Source organism: Bactrocera neohumeralis, unplaced genomic scaffold (genome assembly GCF_024586455.1).
Source record: "Bactrocera neohumeralis isolate Rockhampton unplaced genomic scaffold, APGP_CSIRO_Bneo_wtdbg2-racon-allhic-juicebox.fasta_v2 cluster09, whole genome shotgun sequence".
NCBI lineage: Eukaryota > Metazoa > Arthropoda > Insecta > Diptera > Tephritidae > Bactrocera > Bactrocera neohumeralis.
In genome coordinates, this window is record NW_026089622.1 from 28,997,744 (window position 1) to 29,024,896 (window position 27,153).

Genomic DNA, 27,153 nt, shown 5'->3' on the forward strand with positions numbered 1-27,153 from the left:
GTCGAGCGGTTCGTCGAGCGTTGTCGGCAGCTAGCCGAAATCACGAAAGAGATAGCCTCAATAAAGGCGAACATATATCGTCGGCCTAGAAGTCGCAGCAGAAGCCGTCCTCTGTCACGTTCCGGTATGCAAAACAACAATTCGAATGGTTTGTGCTGGTACCATCACAAATTTGGTAACGATGCCAAAAAATGTCGTATCCCTTGCGCAAAAATTAAACTAACTAGTCTGTCGTCAATGGCGGTCGACGATAGGCCCAACGACAAAACCCGCCGCTTAATCGTTCGAGATAAAAAATCCACAATAAACTTTCTCATCGGTACGGGAGCTGAAGTCAGCGTAATTCCACCGACGCAACAACAACGTAGATGCCCGGACAAAAACAACTATGTACCTCTACGCAGCAAACAGGGTTACTATAAAAGCTTACGGCGAAAAAACTATGTTCCTCAATCTGTGTATACGCCGCCAATATTCCTGGAAGTTCATCATTGCTAACGAGTCACAAGCCATCATCGGAGCTGATTTTCTATCGCATTTCATCTTAGCAGTCAACCTACGACAACGCAAACTCATCGACGACGTCACAAACACCAGCAAACTGTGTTCAATATCAACAAATAAAAAGGTAGTTTCCAATTTATCTTACACCAAAGATTATCAGCCGTTCTATGATTTATTGAGGGAATTCGAAGACATCACGATGGAAAAGTCTTCAGTCAAAAAACCACAACACTTTGTCATATCGTCACCAAAGGACCACCAGTCTTCTCTAAACCGAGACGCTTATCTCCCGAGAAGTTAGATGCCGCAAAAGCCGAGATACAACTCTTGCTGAACGCAGGCATCTGTCGTCCATCGCGCAGCCCATGGGCAAGCCCGCTGCACATGACAAAGAAGAAAAACGGCGAAAGGAGGCCTTGTGGGGATTTCAGGCGACTAAACGTCGTCACCGAGTCTGACAGGTATCCCCTGCCACACCTGCACGATTTCACTCATTCCCTGCATGGTTGCAAAATTTTTTCTACACTTGATCTGCGTCGGACCTACCACCAGGTTCCTGTGGAGCCGTACGACATACGAAAGACTGCAATTACAACGCCATTCGGCATGTTTGAATTTCCGTTCATGTGCTTTGGTTTGAGAAATGCCAGTCAAACGTTCCGAAGATTCATGGATCACATCTACCGTGAATACGACTTCGCCTGGCCATACCTCGATGATATTTTGATATCATCGAAGGATATGAATCAACATTGTCATAATCTACAGTTAGTATTTAAAAAGCTACGCGAGTAGGGCCTTGTTATCAACCGTTCGAAATGCACACTTGGTCAGCCGCAAGTTGAATTTTTAGGATTCAAAATAAACAGCAGTGGAATTTCACCCCCAGAAGAACGAGTACGGGCAATTCAAAATTTCAACCTACCTTCGAGAGTATGTGATTTGCGACGCTTTCTCGGTATGGTAAACTTTTTTCGCAGATACTTGCCTTGCGCCGCAAAAAGGCAAATGACATTATTCAACCTCATAAAAGGGAAAAAGAAAAACGACACATCACCAGTTGATTGGACAGTTGAAGCAGAGGAGGCATTTCAACAATGCAAAAGCGACTTTGCAAAGCAACTTTACTCGCTTACCCAAAACACAGGGCGCAACTCAGTTTGACGGTTGATGCATCTGGAGCTGGGGTAGGAGCTGCACTACAACAACTCGACAACGACCAGTGGCAGCCACTAGGTTTTTATTCCGAACGCCTTACTGAAACACAAACAAGATACAGCACTTACGATCGTGAACTTTTAGCGGCATACAAAGCAGTCAAATATTTTCAACATATGCTAGAAGGAAGAGAACTTTTCATCCTCACCGACCACAAGCCATTGCAGTATGTGTTCCAGCAAAAGCTTGAAAAGGCATCTCCGCGTCAAATGCGTCATTCGGAATTCATCGCACAATTCACAACAGACATTCGGTACATCCCCGGAAGAGAAAACGTTGTAGCTGATGCAATGTCACGTATTGACGCCATTTATACTCCAAGAACTATCGACTTCGCCAAACTTGCGGAGAGTCAAAAGTCTGACCCAGAGTTCAAAAACTTACAAAACTCGAATACCAGCCTATTAATCAAACCTTTCACGATTCCAGGCGCCGCTGTAGACATTTTTTGTGACGTAAGCACCAGCCGAGTTCGACCGTACTTAACTCCTTCGTTTCGCAGAACAGCTTTCGACTCCATACATAACAGGGCACACACCGGCGCCTCTAAAACAACTACATTGATGGCAGAAAAATTTGTGTGGCCGAGTCTCCGAAAAGATTTCCGCTTATGGTCCAGACAGTGCATCCCGTGAAAAAGAGCTAAAGTGCAGCGCCACAACAGAGCACCGTTCTCGATATTCACGTTACCAGAGCAACGATTTGGCCACATAAATATGGATATCGTCGGACCACTACCACCTTGCAAAGGTTATCGATACTGTTTGACAATAGTCGATCGTTATTCCCGATGGTTAGAGGCACTCCTGCTCGAAGACATGACGACAGAGACCATTGCTTTCAATTTCTACACGCACTGGATCTCTAGATTTGGAGTACCGAGTAGAGTAACAACGGATCAAGGCAGACAATTTGAATCTACACTATTCCGAGAACTATCCAGACTTTTAGGCATCAAGCACCTACGTACCACTGCGTATCACCCCGCGTCAAACGGAATTATAGAGCGATGGCACAGATCATTAAAAGCAGCTATAAAATGCTACATGACAGACAACTGGGTCGAAGTTCTCCCACTTATCCTTCTAGGTTTTCGTTCCTCATGGAGAGATGATTTAAAAGCGACACCCGCAGAAATGATTTATGGAAATACACTTCGATTACCTGGCCAATTCTTTGCCGAAAAACATACGCACAATGCCAACGAAGGTGAATTCGTCGAAAATTTACGCATACGCATGCAGTCAACCAAGCATTCGTAGAAAAGAACTTACACTCAACACCATCAGTCTTCGTGCGAAACGACTCAATTTGTGCACCTCTTTAACCACCATACGAGGGACCATTTCCTGTAGTCGAACTCGGCGACAAATTTTTCAAAGTCAAAATCCGAGGGAAGGACGTAAACATTACCATCGACCGGTTAAAAGCAGCTTTCGTCGCCGAAGATTACCAAACCCCGTCGAATCAAACAGTTCAACACAAAGAGTACCAAACAAAATCTGGTCGTCGAGTACGCTTTCGTCTTCCCGATAGGGGGGAGTGATGTGGCAACCCCAAAGTAATGTGGCAACCCCAAATGCAACTCTGCAAAAAGCATAGATATGGCAACCCAAAAACTGGATAAGCTGTCAGCTTGACGAACCGCCATCTTTCCTTCTTCTTGACGCATCATCCCGACTGCTAGCACGCTTCATCATTTTCGCTCTCCATTTCATTTTCATTCTTCAACTTTGTATCAGTTTTGTGTATTATAGAAAATCTGAAATTAATTTCGACATCCCACAAGTGTGTAGAACAGCCTGTTAAAATTTGAAAGCAATCGGTTCAGTAGAAAAAAAGTTAGGACCCGGGCCGACCAGAAAAACAATGTTTTGAGAAAAACGCGTTTAAAGTTCAACAACTACGAAAGAGAGGACTCCGAGGCGCTCCAGGAAACTCGTTATAACTTTGGTCTTCGACTTTTGTTTTATCTCTTCGATCGAGTACCGTGGAGCAGAAATTTCAGTTTGAGAAATAAGAAATAATCATACGGAGCCAAATCTGGCGAATACGGTGATTGATCAATGGTATTAATTTCCTTTTTAGCTTTAAATTCGGTCACAATCGTGGCTCAAAGCGATGGTGCATTATCATCGTGTAAAATCCATGAATTGTTCTTCCACAATTCCGGCTCTTTTCGACGGATATTCGCACGCAAACGTCTCAATACAGCCAAATAGAACTTCTTTTTGACCGTCTTTCCTTCCGGAACAAATTCATGATACACCAAATCATGAATATTGAAAACAAAACAATGACATCACTTTGATTTTTGAGCGGCCTTTGGTGTTCCTTTTTGGTTTCGGTTCGTATTTTCGCACAATCAAGTATGTCCAAAGAGAGCTGTTTACGTTACTCTTTAAAAAAAATCATATATAGCGTAGCAATTAATAGCGGGATTCTGTAACCAGTCTCTAGTCTCTATTTGAGACATTTTGAGGCAAAGTCTCAATTTGAGACTTGTTACTATTCACTAAACAGTCTCTAGCGTTAGTCTCAAAATATTGAGACCTGGTAGTTAGCAGGTCACAAAACTAAAAAGAACTCTTGTCTGCCATTTTGAATATACTGAATAGAGATCATCATAGATATTAATCGATTGTCGTTTCTTTATATTTTGTAAGCAACTCAAACACGAAAAGGTTAAAAATAAATCAATTTTACATAAATTTCGTAAATATTATGAAACAAAGTCAACATATATTTTTATTTTCATTGATAATTATGTTTTTTGACTATGTTATAGAAAATTTAATATTTGTTATCGACATATTTATTTTCATTCAAGTGTAAAAACATCTCTGAATAATGAAATGTAATAGATTTTGTGACTGTCACTTACAGAATAGCAATATCATCTCAAGTCTCAAAAATTGTCTCTAACTTAAAATCTCAAATTTAGAGACTTGAGACTGTCTCAAGTTACAGAATCGCACGGTAAGGATAGTCCTATCAACTTAGCAAAATACATTTCTTCTTTTTACTCGGGGAAATTATTTCCGATTGTTTTTTGTCACAATGAATATTGACTTTCCCAATGACGATGAATAACTCCCAATGCCATTCTTTGTCTGTTTTTGGCTTATAGTGCAACTAGTAAATTCCGTTCCGCCCTTCCGTAGTGACAACGTAGTTGTTGTTGTTCTCTCTTGATCACATTTGAGCAATGTTGCCAATGCTCAATTTGTATATGTACATGGTAAAGCACACATATAGGTTTTCAGTTATAATTTTTATAATGTAAAACATCACAACTCAAATTTAATTATTAAAAATAGTCTACCTAATTATAAATAATAGTATACGACTATTATTTTGAGTAAGTTTAAGAATATTTTAAATTTATTCAAGCATATTTTTTATTTACTACCTAGTTTTAAGAGAGCAATCTCGTTAAAAGCGCCCATACACGAGCACACAAGTGCGTTCGATCGGTATGTGTGCGCTTGCGGTTTATCGTGTATGGGCTTGTTCGCGTACCGATCCATGTTCGCGAAAATGTTTGATTTCTTACGATCGGTGCGCGAACATGTTTATCGTGTATGGCGTTGTCGGCGCACAAAATCTCATTTTTCTCGTGTCGCCGAACAGTGAAGATCGCGGACAATGGCAAGTGTTAAGGGGAGAGCCTGCTTTTGAGGCTTCAAAACATCGATTTTTTTGAGGATTTTTTTGGGAGGGAAAGAAATAATTGATTCAAGCGAAATTTCTAGGCTTTATAGTTATATATTTGAATATCTTTCACAAATTTTTTGGATACGAAATCTTTTATATTCTGCCTTTGGGAAGCAATTACCCGATGCATCTCGCATCGGGCAGGATGCAGGTCGCAATATTTATCAGAGACAAAAAATTCAAAGAGATTCATATTTTTTATTAATTTATCTTCTAGTTAAACTAAGAAAATTCCAAAAAAAAGTGTAAAATGTAAAATTTTATTAAAAATTTAATAAATAGTGGCTTTTGATCAAAAAAATTTTACTTTATGCTGTTTAAAAATATGTTAAAAGTTGACTTTTCTTAATATTTTTTAGTTTAAATATAAGATAATTTTATGCCAATGATAATAAACTTTGCCCTAATTCCATACGACGTTTAGTTTTTTTTCTATCCTGCCCGCCAATTAAGAATAATCGTAAAAATAAAAAACCCAGAAATCACGCTTTAAAGTTTTCGCTTTTTGCCTAAGCGCTCATACATATACATAGTGTAAGAAAAATAAAAGTTGGAATAACTTATTAACGAAATACAATGAAATAGATAAAAATGCTACATTAGAAATAAATTCCAAGAAATGTTCCGCTTGCCTGTCGCACATGTTAACTCTGTGAAGAACGAACGTAAAATGGATTTGTGTGTCGTGTATGGGCAAACGAATTCATACCGATCGAACGCACTTGTGTGCTCGTGTATGGGCACTATAAGAGAAGTCGTTTAGGTAAACATGCATGTAAGGGACCGTAGAAGCAGTGGAGAGTTTTAATTTACATTGAAACAGCAAAAATGCTCAAATGGGAACAACAATAACTGCATTGTTACTACGAAGGGACGAAACGGAATTCACTAGTTACACGATTAGATTTGAGTACACGATGTTTTTCCAAGGACTACTTTACATGGCATGTTCTCGCTTAGACAAATCATTCAGGTTAAGGTTTGTTTATTTTTATTTGAATTAATTTATGGTATAAATATGAGCTATTTTCGATGTGTAGGTTGTTTTCAATAATTGTAATTTAATATATATTTCAATATTTCTTAAAAAAATATTTTCCAAAAATTTTGTATTAAGCATGGTCAGCTAGTTTTAGATACAATTGCTTGATTATTTGTTCTCAACTATATCTGGCCAATGTTAAAGGTTAATGTAACAAGCTCAGAATTCTGTCTGCCCAATATATCCTGTAAAGTGATTTCCAACATTTTAGCTGGCTTTAAACCGCTAAAGCTGGTCAAAATTTGTGACATTTTAAATAAATTGAGTTGGTCTAGACTTTGGTTTAAACCTCATATCCCTAATATAGTCAATTACGATCCCCTGGTTCATGTTTTCCTCATCAAAAATCTTGATATTAAATAAACATTTATTGGTATAAAACTAATAGCGCGATTCTGTTAGCAGTCTCTAGCCACTATTTCAGACATTTTGATTCACTAAACAGCCTATAGCGTTAGTCACAAAATATTGTCTCAAATTTATGACCTGATAGCAGGTTTTCCATTTTGAATATACTAAATAGAGATCATCATAGATATAATTCGATTGTCGAGTTTTTATATTTTTTAAGCAACTCAAACACGAAGAAGTTAAAACTAAATAAATTTTACATAAATTTTTATTATTATTGGTAGTTCTGTTTTTTTACTATGCTAAATAAAATTTAATATTTGTTATCGACATAATATATTTATTTTCGCTCAAGTGTAAATACATCTGTAATAATGAAATGTAATAGATTTTTGTGACTGTCAATTACGGAATCGCAAAATCTTCTCAAGTCACGAAAATATTCTATACATAATTTAAAATCTCAATTTTAGAGACTTGTGACTGTATCACAGAACAGAATCGCTCGGTAAGTGAGTCTGTGATATACTTGTATATATGGCATAATTTAATAAAAAACCAAATTTGATCGTAATCCACCGAGTATACCCTTTTCATTTTTTGGAGTAAGAGTATTAAGAATTTGTCAAATTCAATTAAGAATTACATAGTAAACGTACAACAAAATTTGTACCTTGCAATGAAGTAAGGTAGAAATTCATTTGGTAATTATTTTATTTATTTGACCCGAGAGCAAAATATAAAACTGGATTTCGAGCATATTGAGGATTTATATGGTCACAGTATGTACCTACGTCTTCATATTCCAGCTTAGACCATTTTAGAGAATGAAGTCTGGCGAAGTCTGACTAAACTTTAGAATTAATTAGAGAATATACTAATATGAGTATGAACTAAAGACGTTTGGCCAATTACAAGAATTCAAAGAGATATTATTCTTCAAAATAATAAAGGTTCCGAATGCAGCAATACTTATGGTTATGTACATTTTATTGCAACTCTTAAATTTATTAAAACTTACTCTGGAAAGTTATGTATCTGCGTATTTATCCTCTTTTAAAATCCACAGTTTCTGACAAAAAATAAGCTTGCACTGACGCACTATATTACTTTTACGAATGACATAACAACTGTTGATACAACAAATGCTTGTAAGATTTTATATTCCAAATTCAATTTAGGTACTTCAGTATTCAGTCTTCAATTGATATAGACTGTAATATTGAAGTTGTAGGCAACAACATTCATTACTACATGCATATGTGTGATTACGTATTGAAATGCAGAGCTCATGTTTTCATAAATACAAGTATATGCAAATGTTTATGTATTAGCATTAAGAAAGATCTATTTTATTGTTATACCTTACATTTAACCATTCCGATACGTATCTTGGAAAATTCGAACCACGCAGTATATTTTCGAAAAACATTAATAAAAATCCATCAGTTCTTAGAAATAAAATGTTCAAAACAAATGAACATCTAAATTTTTGTAATATAATAGATATAAATAGAAGGAATGAAAAACTCTGACAAATATGTAAATGTACACGCTACTTATTGTAATTACTTTCTGCTCTAAATGATAATGAAATATTTGGAAGTCCAAAACAAAAATGTATGTAAATATATTCCTTATTTGACACTTTGAGCTAAGCCCATTGTAGATATAAATTTGTAGGCATATAAGAATATAACTATGTGCCTATTATAATTTTATTTTTAATTATACCTTACGATAGCACTAATGCGCGTAACCATGTCGATATTTCGAATATGAAGCAAAATATAATAGATACAAAATAATAAGTTCTATCGGTTTATAACTTTACGGATTTTTATACTCTTGCAACCAGTTGCTACAGAGTATTATAGTTTTGTTCACCTAACGGTTGTACGAATCACCTAAAACTAAGCAAGACAGATATATGGTTATAGATATATAGTATATACAAACATAAGTGATCGGGATGACGAGAAAAGTTGAAATCCGGTTGACTGTCAATCTGTCCGTCCGTACGTGCAAGCTGTAACTTGAGTAAAAATTGAGATATCTTGATGAAACTTGGTATGCTGGTTTTTTAGTACAAAAAAAAGTTCGAGTTCGTAGATGGGCGTAATCGGACCACTACCACTCCCACAAAACGCCTTTAACGGAAAACATATAAAATGCCATAACTAAGCACTAAATTAAGATAAAAAAACTCATATTTGTCACCTTTAAGAAATTTTTTTTTGAAAAAGTTGGCGTGACCCCGCCCTCTACTAAGTTTAATGTATATAACTCCTAAACCACATACGCTACGAGTACAACAACTAAATTCGCTCAGGACAAATAGTTTAAAAACTCCTACCGACATTCTGAAATTGAACGAAATCGGATAAAAACCCCGTTAACTCCCCATATAACGGTACTGTTAAAAACTACTAAAAGCGCGATAAATCAATAACCAAATACGCCAAAAACATTAAATTTTACCACCCAGATGGTATGGGAGAGCTTTATGAGAGCCGGTGTGAAAATTGGACGATGGGCGAGGCACCGCCCACATTTTGGCGAAATCCCATATCTCGAGATTCGACTGAGCGATTTGGAAAAAAATGGTATGTCGCATTTGTTTCATATTTCTTTGTCACGTTGAGAAAATGAGCGAAATCGGATATTGACCACGCCTACTTCTCATATAGCACAACTTTAAATTCCACTTCATTCGTTCCGTTTCCAGTACAGAAATCAAGAAGCGTTTAATAAAACTTTGCACACGAATATGTGCCACCCTACGACCAAAAATTGTTCAAATCCAATAAAAACTGTTCAATCCCCTATGTACCGAATATTTAGACCCTGAAATTAATGAATAATCCTTCTCTTATAATGGTATGTCTGTATGTTAAAAATGTTGAATAGCCCCCATATATGTACATAAAATAAAGATTTTCGAACTTCCGAGTGACGTTGTACCGCATATATCGGCCAATATGTGAGTTATCTCAGTGGAAATATGAGAGCGTGTTTTACACATAACAGCATATCTTTGATATTTACGGCGACCAAGACCTACGCTGTATTCGAACTTAGCCTTCCCAACACCGGGCCGAATTGGGATGTAACGGTAAGTTCTTTTTTAAAAACGTAGACGCGACAGATGATGTGTTGAGCCATGTGTCGCAAGACCGCGATGAGCGACAAACCAACCAAAGATATACAAACAAGTGGGAAACGGACCCAGAGAAGGACAACGGAACCGGCATAGGTGCAGGTCAGCGCGTTCAGGAACTAAACGGAAGTTGACATGCCTTCATCCAGCCACATCCGGCGATGCAGGTGCACTGCAGGTGCTGGTAAAACGAGGAAGAAGCGAAAAAGGGGGGAGGGGTTGGCACGATGACCCTCGTAGATAGGGCATGAGTGGTGCCAGCTGGAAGTGGTACCTGCGGCAGCTCCAAGAGTGGAAGACTCCTGAGGTGGTAGAGGTACTAGACAGCAACAGGTTCAACGAAAGCAGTGTCTCCCCTGCGAAGGAGCGTAGAAGTAAAAATGCGTACGCTTGCGCGATTTAAGGAACGTATTCCTTATAATAGTAACAAACATCACTACAACAAACAATCCTACACAAACAAGTAAAAATACCTGTAATAAGTTAGTCTTAATAGTATAAATAAGGAGTACACTTTTCGGTGGCGCGTTTTAACGCAACCCCGACTGCTAGGCGAGGTAGGGAAAAGACAGCACCTTCGACCAACCAGACTCAAACAGGGAAGCGGAAAATCGGGCAACTCACGGCTTAGGAGCCCCACAGTTCTAAAAGGCTGAAGGGCAACAGCATGAAGGCCAACATTCCGCACCAAACCCCCCGGGTTGAGGAGATACGTTGGAGATATGAGATATTGTCGATTTCAAAGAAGGCATGCTATCTGGTCATTCCAGTAGGTTGTCTGCTCTAAACCAGTCCAACATAGACGCATACCACTGCAGCTGCCCCCTAAAGAAGAAACAAGGATCCGTCTTGGCATAACAAGGGCCTACCCACAGGAGGGAGTGCCATCACCTCTATCTATAGAGTTTTGTCGTGGACGACCTTCTAGCATTCATAACTGACAATGGGATCGGCTGCCAAGGTTACGCGGACGACATTGTAATTATAGCCAGAGGTAAATTCGAGGAAACTCTCTGTGACCTACTACAAAGAGGTTTAAACCTGTCAAAAGGGTGATGTAGTGGGATTGAGTTGAACATCAACCCCTCTAAGATGACCATCGTCCTGTTCACGAGATGTAGGTCCCCACTCGGCCTCAGGAACCTTACATTTGGAGGCAAAGAGGTAGAGATGACCAACATGGTCAAATATCAAGGTCTCATGCTGGATTCCAATTTGTGGTGGAAGCAGCATGTTGACCTGACCTTGCACTAATAGTATGCAATCGGCTGGCTGGAAAATTCTGGAACTCCAACCCAAAGACTTTTAGGTGGTTGTATACCATGATCCTACGACTGATAATGACATATGGGGCGGTGGTCCTCAAAAGTTTCGCAGATTTCGGGAAGGGCTCCAACTATCGAACCTGCAACGATTGGCATGTATCTGCATGTCGGGTGCTATGCGCACTTGCCCGATGGCAGCACCTGAAGTCATGCTTGAGCTCACACCGCTTCTTCTATTGATCGGTTAGGTAGCCAAACACTCAGTTCTACAAATGACGGCAAAAGGATGAGGCAAAGGTAATGTAATTTCGTCTCACCAGATGAAAGAGTTAAGTGGTACTATACCATTGGCTCTTCTCCCAAGGGATAGCATTATCAAAAGGGTTAACTTCACAAAGAAGTTCAAGGCTACCCTTGGCAGCAAGGTTGAATTGAACGATTCCACTCTCGAGCCGCTGATGAGGGATAGTACGATCAAGTGGTACACTGACTGATCGATAATGTCGGAGGTAATCGGTGCAGGGATCGCAGGACCATATAATATTAAGCTCTCCATACCTGTGGGATGTTTTCCGAGAACTTTTCAGGCATATGTCTTTGCCACAAGTCGGTGCATATAGATAAACGTTCATCGCAACTATCGCAATGAGCGAATAACCATACTAACGATAATCAAGCGGCACTACAAACAGTCTCCTCCAACGAGCTCAAACCGCTACTGGAGCAGGAGTGTAGCAAATGGCATATGGCATGCCAAGTGACTTTATGGACTTTTGGGCTTTCCAAAGAGTATTTCGCTTGCTTGAATTTGGACATAACCTCTTTTTTAATTTATGTACAGCAGATTTTAGTTGAAGCTGAGTGGAAAGGGAGCGATTAATCTGCCACTCACGTCTTGTACGCGTCTTTTCATTTAAAAGCTTTTCTACAAGTATACCACTATTCGTGATTAAAAAAAAAAGGATTGTAGCTTTTGTTTGGTGTTTCTAAGACAGCTGCGACCTAACGTTCCAAAAAACTCTTTAAATTGGATATCAGTAATTTAAATCCAAGTAGGCAGTACATAGCGTCAGGTTTAAGTCCCCACAGCGATTTTCTAAGATATTGTGTAATCCTTTTCTAACCAACACTACTGTTCCACCTTTTGCCTTTCTATCTTGGTGATTTGTAACATAAATCCTAAATCCCGGTATAAAGAAATTGTTTTTATTCCTAAGATGAGTTTGTGACAATAGTATAACATCTATATTATTTTCATCAAGAAATCTAATAAGCTCCAATTTATGTTGGGTAACACCGTTAGTATTCCATATATAAATGTTCAATACATTAAAAAAAGAAGCGCAAGTTTGGTGTGGGATTCGTGGTGGGAGAGAGACTCCGTTGCCGAGTACTATCATTCACTCTGGTAAATGAACGTCTAGCCACAACCCGCGTCAAAGCGAGGTTCTCAACTTTCTTTCATATGCTTTCTATGAGCGCTTGGAGCGCACCTATGAGAGCTGCCTCCGCCTCGATATCAGAATTGTGCTGTGCGATTTTAATGCCATGTTGGCGCAGTTGTCGGTAAATTCAGCCTCAACGAGGAAACATCCCAAAATGTGTTGAGGCTGATGGACTTCGCCAGGTCTCAAAATATGGTTATCTGTAGTACTCGATTCCAGTACAAGAAAATACATCAAGCTACCTGGCTGTCTCCGGATCGAAAATCCACCAACTAGATACTAGATATGTGCGTACGTTCCGAGGTCCTAACATCGACTCGGACCACTTTCTTGTTGCTGCCAAGATTCGCACCCTTCTCTGTGCAGCAAAAAACGCACGTCAACAAACACAACGAAGGTTCGAGATCGAGAAGCTGCAATCACAACAGACAGCAAAACGATTTTCTACTCGACTTGCACTCCTGCTCTCTGAGGGCACTCGTCAACAACTCGGTATAAGGGAACTGTGGGACTTCATTTCAAACTCCTTACGTACAGCTGCAACAAAAACCATTGGTTTTCGGAAAATGCAAAAGAATACCTGGTACGACCCGAGTGTCGTATCGCAGGGGAGAGAAAACAGACGGCCTACCTCGCAACGTTATGATCGGCCACAACACGTGCGGGATGGGATAGATACCGAGAGTTGAATAGGGAAGCGAGACAGGTTTAATGCTTGAAAATTATATGAAATAATGCGGCGACTAACAGACGGTTTCAAGGCCGGAGTATACTCTTGCATAATCCGCGCATAAGGTTCTATTAAGCGTATTGTGTGAAAGATTAAAGCCCACCGTCAACGAACTGATTGTGACTTTATACCTGTCAAATCAACAACCAAGGAGCTACCTTTATGCCACAATGTCTTAATCTGGTATCTCCGCAAATCTAAGCCGGCTGTGTAAACTGACGTTGAGCAACACCAAAACCTCCGTCAAGATCGGGAAGGACCTCTCCGAGTAGTTCGATATCACACAAGGTTTGAGACAAGGCGAGTCCCTATCGTGCTTTTTTCGATCTGCTGGAGAAAATAATTCAACCTGCAGATTTAATCGAGCAGTTACAATCTTTTATAAGAGTGTACAGCTTCTGGCGAATGCTGATGACATCAATCATAACTGAGAATCGTAGATAATTTCGTCTATCTTGGAACCAGTATAAACACCACCAAAAATGTCAGCCTTGAAATTCAACGCACGATATCTCTTGCCAGCAGGTGCTACTTCGGACTAAGTAGGCAATTGAGAAGTATTCGCTCTCGACGAACAAAAACCAAACTCTATAAGTCACTCATTATTTCCGTCCTGTTATATGGAGCAGGCGCTTGGACGATGACAACAACTAAAGGTTCTTTGAAAAATATATAGTCCTTTGCGCCTTGGCCTCGGCGAATATCGCATTCGATGGACCGATGAGCTGTATGAGATATACGACGACATTGACATAGTTCAACGAAAGCAGAGGAAGAGGAAGACCTCCGCTCCGTTGGAATGACCAGGTGGTGTAAGACCTGACTTTTCTTGGAATAACCAGCGCCACGTACGTCTACGCCAGGAAGGAAGAAAAATGTTGTAGGGAACGTACGTACCGAAAGTAGGAAAATGCGAACATTTCTATATTTGATATGTGGAGGCTCAGTGGGACTTCTTTTTTCTGAGCAGTGTACATTATTTCTAAGAATATGTGCTCCTAGAATTTAATAGGATATCGGTAAAGTAAAGTTAGACATACTCACGAAGGTCCTTGTTGGAATATCCCTATTCCTTCATACAAAAAAAGCATTATACAACACTACATGTTTATATCTCCCTTTTCGGGATACAATGGTAACATTAAATAATAGTCCGTAATGAATAGGTTGATTAATTTTTTAACCAGCAGATACATAAGTATGTATGTATGTAAGTACAGTTGAAATAAAAGTACCGGGTTACGCAAGTGTATAGTTACGAGATAATTTATTAACAAAAGTTTTAAATTTACAAATGTTCTTTTTCTTAAGGTTAAAGGTTTCAATTATTTAAGTAACTAACTTAAACGAGCGTATGTACTTGTAGATAACGCGTCAGATCGCTGTTATCGATGTACTTACAGTAGCGCGCGGGACGGGCGTTGAAAACGTATTGTTTTCTAAATGATAATCCAATTCATTTTTTGTCTTGTTCGATGTTTTGTGATTATCCTATCTAGTACTGTGAGGTTTCGTAGGTTGGTGACATCTTGCTGAGTGTGGTGGGGTTCTCAGGTGTGGTGTGTTATATTAGAGTGCGCCAGTTTTTCCGGAATATAGTAGTATGGCAGGGGAAGGCTTAGCTCATTTAAACATCCTGGGTTCCCTGGGCGAATGTTTTGCCTAGTATCACACGTATGTATATGCGATTGAATGGACTTGTATATCGGCCTGGTGACCGTCGGATATTTTGTGCTTGAGTTCTGATTGATCCATATTTACCCTTTGGTGTAGAAAACGGCTTTTCGTATATCAAATATAATATGCGTGTAGGTGCTTAAGATGAGCAACTTTATTTTGTGTGTTTATTTGGTTTTGCGATTTTTTTCTTTCATCAGTTTATGCAAATTATTTATTACTTGTCTTTTCTGTATTATTGTCAATTTTTTTTTCTTTTTTGATTGGCTTATTTAGAACAGCGACTCCACGCCGGGCTCAAGTATGGCCAGAATGGGTGCTCTCGACTTTGGAAAATATTTAAGTGCGTAGGCACTAATTTGACAAGTAGTAGTGCTCCACCGCTCAAGAACTTTTTCAGGATTGTGTTTTTTTTTTCATTATTGGCCCCATCCTGCGGGGTCGAAAAGTAACATATACCTGAGTATTTAATATTTTTAGACTGAATTCTGACTTTGTTTTTTCTACCTTTATGTGGGGAATTGGAAAATTGTGGCTCTATTTGTACTTGTACGACGTACCGGACATTATTTGATCGAGTAGTTGTGGCTTTAGAGAAGTCTTCACAATACTGATCTTCTAGAGTTTTGTTTGATTTGAGGGGAAGTATCTTTTACTTTTGAAATTTCCTTAATTGTGACTTAAGGTATTTCTTTGTATTATTCTCAACTTGAGTTGGTATGGTGGTAACTGGTTCTACAATTATTCCACTAGAAGGGTGGTTGATATTTTTTCAACACCTTTAACCCTCATCGAGACCCTCGGGTTTGGCCAGTCATATTTTGTTTTTAAATGTTATTTAAATATATTTAGAGTGTAGCAAACGACTTGCGCTTCCAGGTAGCTTCCTAGAATATAATTGTCTATAGAATTCAGAAAAAAAATTCAAGGATATCGTATCGAAAAGGACGAAAAAAGGATATATAATATTACACCTTAGAGCACCAATGGTGCTTGGCTAGACCCCATATTTTGTATGAAAATATATGAACTTTGGTAAGTTTCTATCACTTCGCACGGTTGATTTATTTGTTTTCATGTTCGTTACATGTCCAAATTGGTTTGTATGTTTATCTAGGTCAAATACTTTAGCCGCTAGAGCGTTTTAAAGGTTAAGAAAAATGTAATTTTTCTCAAAATGTTACACTTTTTGTGAACGCTATTGCTACGCTGGTAAGGATAGAGGGGAGGTTGAGGGCTTTCCTGAAAGCCCTAAGGGTGAGCTAACTCGCAAAATGGTTTTGATTCTCCCCGGCCCCATACCCCCCAACTGTAGTGAAACAAAAAGGGGGAAATGGTGAAAACCCATTTTCGCCTATTGCCACGCCCCCGGTGGGGCCTTGGGGCGAATTATACATTTCCTGCAATTTATTTGACCCACCTAGGTCAAATACTTTAGCCGCTAGAGCGTTTTAAAAGGTTAAAAAAAAATGTAATTTTTCTCAAAATGTTACATCTTTTGTGAACGCTATTGCCACGCCAAGCGGGGACAAGGCAGTCAATTTGACTTCAACCAAACCGAGAGGTAAGAAATTTCAAAAATGTATCTATATTTTACATATATGAACGTAAATACAACACGTATTTCCATACAAATGTATGTAAACACCGCTTGGCCTAGCCAAGCACCATTGGTCTCGACTAAGTGTATCAGACCGTTGGTCTCGACCAGGGTTAAGTAATATTTGCGGTATAAGGTCGCTGCCTAATATATAGTAAGAGGGCTGCTATATATATTCTGGCATAGGGCAACACTAAGTGTTGCCAGGAGCAATCTGACATTTCCATTGGAAAGTTTGACATTTTTTAGCATAACATCACTCAGAACGTTTTGTCATTTCATCGTGAATGGTTTTATTTACAGGGAATTAAAAAATTCATCTCGGCCAAAAAATGGAATTAACTCGTGAACATTTTCGTTCGATCATTTTTCACAACTTTCGACGTGGATTATCACGACAAGAGTGCATCGATGAACTAAAATCTTTGTATGGCTATGAAGCACCATCCTATAGCACTGTGAAAAACTGGTACAACGAATTCAATTGTGGCCGACGCTCGCTCAAAGACGAATTCCGTGAAGGTCGTCCAAAAACAGCCGTTGTGCCAGAAAACATCGATGCCGTACGTGAACTGATAATGCAAGACCGTCATGTAACATACCTTCAGATAGAGGCATGCATTTCTCCCACCAGCATACATTCGATATTGCATGAACACCTGGCCGTAAAAAAGGTTTGTTCTCGTTGGATCCCGCACAATTTGACAATCGCTCAAAAAAAGGCTCGTATGGATTGGTGTAAAGAAATGCTGAAAAAATACGATCGCGGTGCTTCAAAAGACGTTTATAAGATCGTCACAGGTAACGAATCATGGGTCTATGTGTATGAGCCCGAAACAAAACAGCAATCGACCAAAACAAAACAAACAAAAAAAAAAAACATTTTCGTTGATAAATATGTCTATTTACATTATTAGGCCAGAAATATATAGCAACCTACGTATATCTATTTGAGATGGTTTGTTGCAGTCGGGATTTGCTAGTTTTAAGTGTTAGACCTTTTACCAATGTCTGCTATCTATGTGATAGCTTGGAAGCATATTTGATAGCTGATGTAGGACTATAGCTTCTGCTTTAATTCGCTTATCCGCTTGGTGGGAAATTAGGGTAATGGGAAAGATTTCATTTGCGTTTTGGATTACTCTTCCGCCCATTCCCGTAATTTCAAAATTTTATTGTTTGGTTGGTCGGGATTTGCTTTTGCAACTAAGCCCGTGGTTCTTTTTGTACCTTTATATGCGCTCTTTTGAGGTGAAATTGTTTCTTTCATTAATTTTTAGTTTTTTAAACTTCTCGCAAGATATCAGTTTATGCCCTCTTGTGCATAGTTCGCATGACGTTTGTTTTTTCTGTTCGGTTGTGAATGATTGTGTTTTGTTAAAGCTTTTGTTTAAATTGATTTTGATACTATCTTGGGGTCTATTGAAACTTCGTTTTAGGTCGTTTTGAACATATTTCGATTTAATTAGTTTTTTGCCTACCCTTTCAGCGATTTCGTACTGGGTAGTTAGAAAATCCTTCATTTGTTCCCACGTGGGGCACTTTTTTCGTGATGAGAGCGGTTGCTCCCATAGAAGTAACGGCTTTACTGTTAATGCGGCGGTGCAAATGTTTACCAGAATTGGGTCGCAGCTGTTTGTGGGAATATTTTGTGTCGACAGAATCGACAAACAATTAGAAACAGTGAATTGTACTCTTACAAATTCTTCAATTGTTTCTTTCTTAATTTTAGGCAAGTTTAATAGAGTCGTTACTTGGTTATCGACCTAAACTCTTAACTTAAGAACTTCCCAAGCCAAATGGAAATTATCGTCATTTAATGCGAATTGTTTTACTATGACGCCTGCTTGACCTTTTGGTTCGTATCGGAGGTGATACAATTTTTGTGCTTTTGATAGTTGTGAATGGTTGATGTAAACGACTGTAAACATGTCCCGGCCATTCTTCATGACTTCCATAAAATGTTTCTGTGTCTCATGCGGGCACCTCGAGGTGGATGCCTGAACTTGCCTTTTGACTATCTTCTTGTGGCAGCTATACTCCCGGTTGTGGAGTAGCTGCAATTGCTTTTATTAGCTTTAATTGATCGGAGATCATAGCTTTTGTTTTTTCGTACTGGTCTAAGCAGTTTTTGTATATTGCGTAAGCCCATAATTTCAAATTATGTGGCAGATCTGAATCGTTAGAGTCTACTATAGCGACATGAGCCGCTTGAAGACGAGTCCAAAAAATGTCGAGAATTTCCTTCCCGATTTCTAATGCTAATTCAGAGTTGTCATGAATCGACTAGGAGTCACTTAGTGAAATACGTTTAAGAACCTGTTTTGAGCGTGTAGCTCCCGCAGGCGATTTTTTTTCGTTATTCATCATTTCAATTTTATTTTAAATGTGTGTAATAATAATTTTTTTCTCAGTGTAATTGATTTGAATAAGGCAATTGAATATTGCTTGAAACTTTTTTAGGTAAATAAATTTTTATTTTCAGTTTAGGTTGTTAAAAACCGAGTATGTTATTTCGTGTATTACTGTTTTTATTTATTTGCAAAATAATAATATTTATATTTAAAATAATTTAGGTTTAAGTTTGAAAATATCCGCACTTTTAAATTATTAACACCTTTTACGTCCTTATGTAAGTATTTAGGCACACCCTAATACTTGGACTTCAATGTATATACGTATGTACTTGTGTTTTGTGCAATTGAGAGCTCGTTGAAGAGATCAATGCGTTATACATATGTATGTGTTTATGATTACTCTTATGTTCTTAAGCAAATGTGCAGGTATTCTTCCTTATGCACTTTGTAAATAAATTTATTTTGTTTCTGTTTTGTTATATACTTGGCAGATTGTATGCCGTATGTTTTTTGTATACTTATACTTATATTTTTTCGCAAAGGCGAGAGAGCGAGAATGCGGAATGGAAAAAGGGTATTTTCCTTTGTAAAAAAGTTACATAAGCACTTTTTTATGTAAGTTAATGACAGCCTCCACACAGCCACTTCACCATAACTGTAAAAATATTGAATCTTTACACTTTGTAGTTGTGCGGCCTCATAAATTAAAATAGAATTCGATATACTTTTTCTGTTCACATTAGAATAAACCATTCTTATCTAAACAATATTTGTAGCCCTCACAAGAAGGCATAATAAAATCTAAACAGAACACTTAACGTTCTGCCTAAAAATGCTGAATATGACATTAATGCAAATTGACACTTACTTGTTTTAAACTCAACCAATATGTAATAGCTTTAAGTAAATAATAAGTAAATGTATAAATATTAGTAACTTGTAAATAAAGATTGGATTTTGTCTCCAGCGATACAGTCGACACTACGTGGTTAATTTTCTCTGCGCGTTGGCAGATAGAAGAAATATATTTTTTTTTCAAATTCCCTATATACTTATATATACTTTATATATTGGGTGTCAATAACCATATATGTATGTATGTATGTTTGCATTAAGATGCTGGTTGTGTTTTCAAATTTTCTTTTGCTTATTTGATTATCCTGCTTACTGTTTTTTTTCGACAGAAGAGGTATTGCTCAGCATAAATGAGCAATAATTTATTGGTAATTATATAAGTCAATATATATAATGCCAGACGGTGTCCGGGTTTTCCCGAAAATTCAACCCGAAATGTTTGTTAACCGTATTAATTAATCAACGCAATCGTTATTTCATCGTTAATTGTATATATGTACATATGTATAAACCACTAATTTTTACATACATATATGCGTAATAAAGTTAGAGTAGATGAACTGAACTCGCTCACTTTAACTAGTTTTGTAGTGTAAAATGTTAAGTATATTATGCCTGTTCGTTTTGTTTCACATTTACGTTTCTCACCAAACATATTTACATTTCTTAATAATTATTACGAAACGTATAAGCATATTTTTGCTATACTTTCGCTGACTATCATTTCCTGTTTACGTCCCACATTTTGTTTAGCCCATTTCCGATCGTTACACGCGCAACCCAAAAGTGCTGACGTAGCGTCTGCATTGAATGCACGGTCACGTTGCACTGCATGTGATGATCGCTGCTCACGCACTTTTAATTCCAATAACTAATTTTTAACATAAGTTTCAATTCAGTAGTTAAGTGGTAGTTAATAAGTGCGGTTGACAAAAAGGTTGGACTAAGAAGACATAGTCTTCCCAACACGTAGTTAAGTAATAGTGACTAAGTGAAAAGAAGTGTAGTTGACTAAAAGGTTGGACTAAGAAGGCATAGTCTTGCCAACGAGTAATAGTGACTAAACGGAAAGAAAATATATAATAAAATAAAATCCTTTTTAAAAAAAAACTAAAATAAAAAGTATTTTATTAACTGGTGCCCGAGCTAAAATCGCGAGAAATTAAATAAAAAAAAATTTTTCGTGAAAACCCTTGCCTGTAGTGTCCGTCCGCAGGCAACCGCGCGATAAAGTGTCGCTACCGAATCCCGAGTAGCAAGATATGCAAAAAGGACGAAATTCGAGCGATCGGTGCGGTAAATTAAGAAAGAAAAAATAATTAAACTTATTAAAATTTAAATTGTGAGAAACCTTTTTGTGTATAAAAAAACAATCATCAAGCAGCAGAGACAACATTTTAAAATAAATAAAGCACAAATAAAGACAATTTACATTGGGAAATTTAAATGAAGCAACAACAATAACATCAGAAATAGCAACAACGAAACAAATCATCGATAACAACAACATCAGAAATATCAACAACGAAACTCATCATCGAAAGCAACAACATCGCAAACAGCAACAACAAAACTCATCACCAATAACAGCAATAGCATCAGAAACAGCAGCAAGTAATAAAACAATTCAGCAGGTCTACCTAATATTGTAAGTCATTAATTATTTTAATATTTTAGATGCTATAGTAATAAAAAAACGTTTCAATAGTAAATAGAGATACCATACCTTTATACTAATTAAATAAGAAATAAAAATAATAATAATAATAAAAACAAAGATTAAATTATAGTTAACTTTGCGAATCAATATGGCTATCCCTAACAATTTAGTAAAATCACCCCTTCTTAACGTTCCAAATCCCAATTCCCCCCCCAAACCATATATCCACAGAAGATCTAGAGAACAGAATTGCGTCTATTTGTGCACAACCGTGTAGAAATATAGTACAATCAATAATAAACCCTAACGCAGATATTAACTATGGAAACGACCAGACCATAGAAGAAAGGTACAGAGGAAACCTAAACGATTTAGATAAAATACCCGATATTGTAAGAAGTTTAAGAGATTTTTCCGTATCAATACAAGGTACAATTTGGAAATGGATAGCAGGAACTCCAATCATGACGATTTCATAAAAGTAAATGATAGATTAAATGATCTAACAATAAATTACAATAAACAATTTACTACAAATTCAGAAATTTTTAAAGTAATAACAGAATTAACTGATACAATTAATAATATTAAAAGTGATAAGACAGCCAGAAAAATCAAAAGAAGAAGAAATCAATACATTATATATGAACTACAAAATATAATAAACACAATAACATTTGGGAAAATAGGAATTTTAAATCCAACAATTTTACATTTTGATGAATTAAAAAATATAACATATTACCAACATGGTACAATGACCATTACAGACTTAATGGACATATCAAAATTTAAAATAGCACAAAAAAGAGATATCATTATACTTTATATCAAATACCCTAAAATAGAATCAACATGTAAATATTATGATGTGAGAGCCATAGCTCAATTAGATGGTAAGCTTATAATTGATCAGAACATAACATATTGTAATAGTAATTTTTTTAATACACTCAGTCCTTTTTTTACGCGACCTCTTTTTACGCTATTTCACTTTAACGCGGTTATTTTTGCAGCGCAAATTCCTTTTTTTACGCGAATTTCTCACTTTAACTCGATTGCTTTTTTTCGTTTTTTGCTTGGTCTTAAACTTGCAGCAGATTTGGAAAATTATTTGGTAGCAAATGATACTGATGCCGAACGTGCACGATTTTTCAAAAAGAATTGAGTGTCTGCATGTTAAGATATAAAGAACTACATCGGAATTTATTGGGTCCAAAAAGAAGCATTCAAACAAAATTAACTGAATTTATGGTGCAAACTCAGTCGGAGACGCTAAGTCAATCAGAACATCATTCCATAGTTCTTACTATTGATTCTGATACAAATTCTAGTGATATCAGTGCCGACCATCAAAATAAGCGGCTAAAAATAATTTAAACTACGGATAATGACAGTGATTAAACAGCATTCAACGGTTTTTTCAATAAATCTACCTATTTTCTATTTTCTTCTCTTTTATATATGGTTTTTGTTTTGTATTTTTTATTTCGTTATGAATGAATAAATCATAAGTCTGAAATTTGAAACTTATTGTATTGTTTTTGAATATTTTTTTGCGCGTATATTACCACTTGTGCCAAATAGTGTGTTTTAAAATAAAACCTCCGATTTCACTTTCTCAACTCGAATAAACGCTTTTATTTAACAAAATTCGCCTTCTAATGGCCGTATAGAGGGGGTTCCGGACACAATTTGGCACAGATTGTCCGACGTACACTCGTGAGTTTGGTGGACAGGCGTCAGGCAATTGAGACAATGACCGTGCGCATGCACGACCAACTGGCGTTATTGAGGTGGCAATCCCTTAAAGATGACGCATTGTGGCAGCCGGTGGGGTCGACGACATAGGGGACATCTACGGCGTTGTGGGTCGGCGACAAGCGCGGGTGTTGACGGCAATGCGGCCGTTCCACTCCGAGGCACCGTTGGGGTGGTTGTTCGGGGCGCTGCAACTGGGGCAGCCGCTTGGCGTGGCACATTGACAGCCGAACGAGTGGTTGGTGTCGGGGCTGCTGGCATGTCTGCATCCATATTGATCTGTTTGGAAGAGTGTTATTTCAATTAGAATTTGGTTGCATATAGGACATATGAGCATGGCTGCCACGTTATGCGGCATGAGTGGGTCGTTAGATTAATCGACTACTTTTGTGAGTGATTTTAAATATAGGTATATATGTATGTATACATATATGTATTTATATAAATTTTTATTTTATTTTGTTTTTATATTCTTTTATTTTTGCGGTTTGTCGGTTTTCGTTTCGCGGTTATCGGCGAACGGTAAGAAGCATAGCTTGACGAGCGGTCTTGTTAACTTTCCGGATTGCGTACGGAGATCGACTTCGCGAATATGACCGTTGGAGCCTGGATAAAGCTTCTCTACGCGGCCCAGCCGCAATTCGGTAGGTGGCAGGCAATCGTCGTGAATCAGTACACAATCTCCAACTTTTGGCGCATTTTCTGTATTTTTCCATCGGAACCTCTTGTGGAGGTCCTTTATATAGTCTTCTTTCCATCGGCTACTGAAATTATGATGGAGAAGTTTAATTCTTTCCCATCTATTTAATAAGGATAGCGACTCCACGCCTGACTCAGGTGTGGCCAGAATGGGTGCTCCTTTGAGAAAGTGTCCTGGAATTAGGGCTGTGAGATCTGAGGGATCTTGCGAGAGTGTTGTCAGTGGCCGTGAATTGAGAACGGCTTCAATTTTAGCTAATAATGTCGTGAATTCTTCATAATTAAATTTATAGCTGCCGGCTAGCTTCTTGAAATGAGATTTGAAGCTCTTTACGCTGATTCCCATAAACCACCCATCTGAGGAGCGCTTGGAGGTATAAATTGCCAATTGATACCTTGAGGGGCGTACTTTTGTACGATATCAGGGGACACTTGTTTTAAGAAATCCACAAACTGTTTTTCTGTGGCTCGTTGGGCTCCTATGAATGTTTTGCCATTATCGCTCATGATTTTGGATGGGAAGCCACGTCGAGCGACGAAGCGAGCAAATGCCGCGAGAAAAGCCTCCGTAGTCAAATTACTACATAGCTCAAGATGTACTGCCTTTGTCCTGAAACATACAAAGACAGCCACATAGCCTTTCATGAGAGTGGGAGACCTTAACATGGACGCCTTTACCTGGAAAGGCCCAGCAAAATCAACACCTGTTGTGGTGAAAGGCAGAGCGAAATTGCAGCGTTCCGGTGGAAGTGCTGCCATAATCTGCGTTCGCATCTTCTGTTTGTGCATAGTGCAAATCTTGCACGTGAAGATGCACTTCTTTATTTGCGGCTTAAGACGGGGGATGTAATACTCCTGGCGTATCATATGTTGCATGAGGCGATGTTCGGCGTGTAGCATTAAGATATGGATGTACTTCAGGAGTAATGTGGCAAAAGGAGACTTCTCAGGTATTATGATGGGGTGGCGTTCGTTGTAAGTCAGGCTTGAATTAGCGAGCCGACCATTGGCACGAAGCAGACCTTTCGTGTCTAAAAATGGGTTTAGTACTAAGAGTGGGCTCTTTTTGTCAATTGGCTTCGATTCTCTTAGTAACGATGTGTCGCGACTGAGGTAGCGCGTTTGGGTTGAGGCGATAAGCGCGACCTTTGCTTTTTGTAAGTCCTGGTGCGTCAATATATCGCAATTGGTGTAAGCTACTCCTTTAACTTTAAGTTGCTCTATGAATTTGAGCATATATGCGACTACTCTGAGGGCTCGGGGGAACGATGAAAATCGTTCAAGGATTTCATTATCATCCACTATTGTATGATAGGTGTCGATTTTTCGACTTTCTGGGGCGATTATGTTGCGCATTGTCGATTGTGGCCAAGAATCTGTGGATTCGGTTAACCATCGGGGCCATTCCACCAGAGCGTGGTGGTGGCAAGATCCAGGGGTTTGCACCCTCATGTACCTAGATCAGCAAGATTGTCGGCACTGGCTACGTGTCGCCATGTGGCTGCTCCTACTAGGTCAAGTATTTGAGAGGTTCGATTAGAAATATATGTTTTCCACGAGTGTGGTGGCTTTTCTAACCAGGCTAGAACGATTTCGGATTAGGACCATAGATATAATTTGCATTTGGTCATGTTCATGTGGGTCTGCACTATGGAAACCAGCTTTGCTAGTAGCAGAGCGCCACAGAGTTCAAGTCGTGGTAGACTTATCGTTTTTAGAGGTGCTACTTTTGCTTTTGCAGCTAGTAGGTGGCTTGTGGTTGCGGTGTCGCTTTGTGTGCGCACATAGATCGTGGCACAATATGCCTTTTCAGAGGCATCGCAGAAGCCGTGTAGTTCCACTTTGTATTCGGGGGAATAGTTTACCCACCGTGGAATTTGTATCTGCGCGATGTCTTTTAGATTATTAGCAACCTGGGACCACTTTTCTAAGCGAAGAGGTTTCACTTGTTCGTCCCAGTCTGTTCCGTCTAGCCATAATTCTTGAATCAGGATTTTCGCTTGTATCATAATTGGCGCAAGCCATCCTGCGGGGTCAAAAAGTTTTGCCATTGAGGATAAAATTTGCCTCTTTGTTATGGCGGATAATGCGGTTATGGACTCTGTCGTGTATGAGAACTGGTCCGATATCGCATTCCATTGGATGCCCAGTGTTTTTGTTATACTTTCCTTTTCAAATATAAGGAAATTAGTATAAAATTTTTTATCGTTTGGTATATTTTTTAAGATACTTGGGTGATTAGCTGTGATCTTTTTTAGAGGAAACCCTGCGGTGTTGAGGGCCTTTATCACTGTGATAAGGACTCGTATGCTTGTGGGAGGCTGTGGCTCCCAGACAGGATATCGTCTACATACGTATGTGTTTTTAAGACTTGTGTTGCCAGAGGAAATTCTGACTTTGTGTCTTCTGCCAGTTCGTGGAGTGTACGAATGGCGAGGTATGGGGCACAGTTTACGCCAAAGGTAACTGTTTTTAATTTAAAGTCGCGTAATGGACTATTGGGAGATTTTCGGAAAATAATTCGTTGAAAATCTTGATCATCTTTATGTACGACTATTTGTCGATACATTTTTTCAACATCCCCATTGAAAACGTATTTGTATATACGCCAATTTAATATGAGGAGCATTAAGTCTGGTTGGAGTGTGGGTCCCGTAAATAGAACATCATTTAGGGAATTCCCTGAGCTAGTGGATCTCGAGGCATTAAAGACAACTCTAACCTTTGTGGTTTTTTGTCAGGCTTTACTACTGCATGATGTGGCAAGTAGAATGAGTGATATTTGCCTTTTATGATTTTTTCGCATGGGCTTACTTCCTCCATGTGATCTAAATGGAGGTATTCTTCTAAGACACCATCATAATGTTGTTTGAGCTCACCTTTTTTAAGTAGGTTTTTTCCATACTTAGAAACTGCTGTATTGCAGAGGTGTGTGGAAATTGTTGTTTAAATGGTAGTCGTACGACATACCGACCATTTCCTGATCTAGTAGTTGTGGCTTTGTAAAAGTCTTCACAATACTGATCTTCTGGCGTTGTAATTGAAATGGGGGGGAGTTCTTCTAACTCCCAAAATTTCCTTAATTGTGAATTAAGGAATTCATTTGATATCT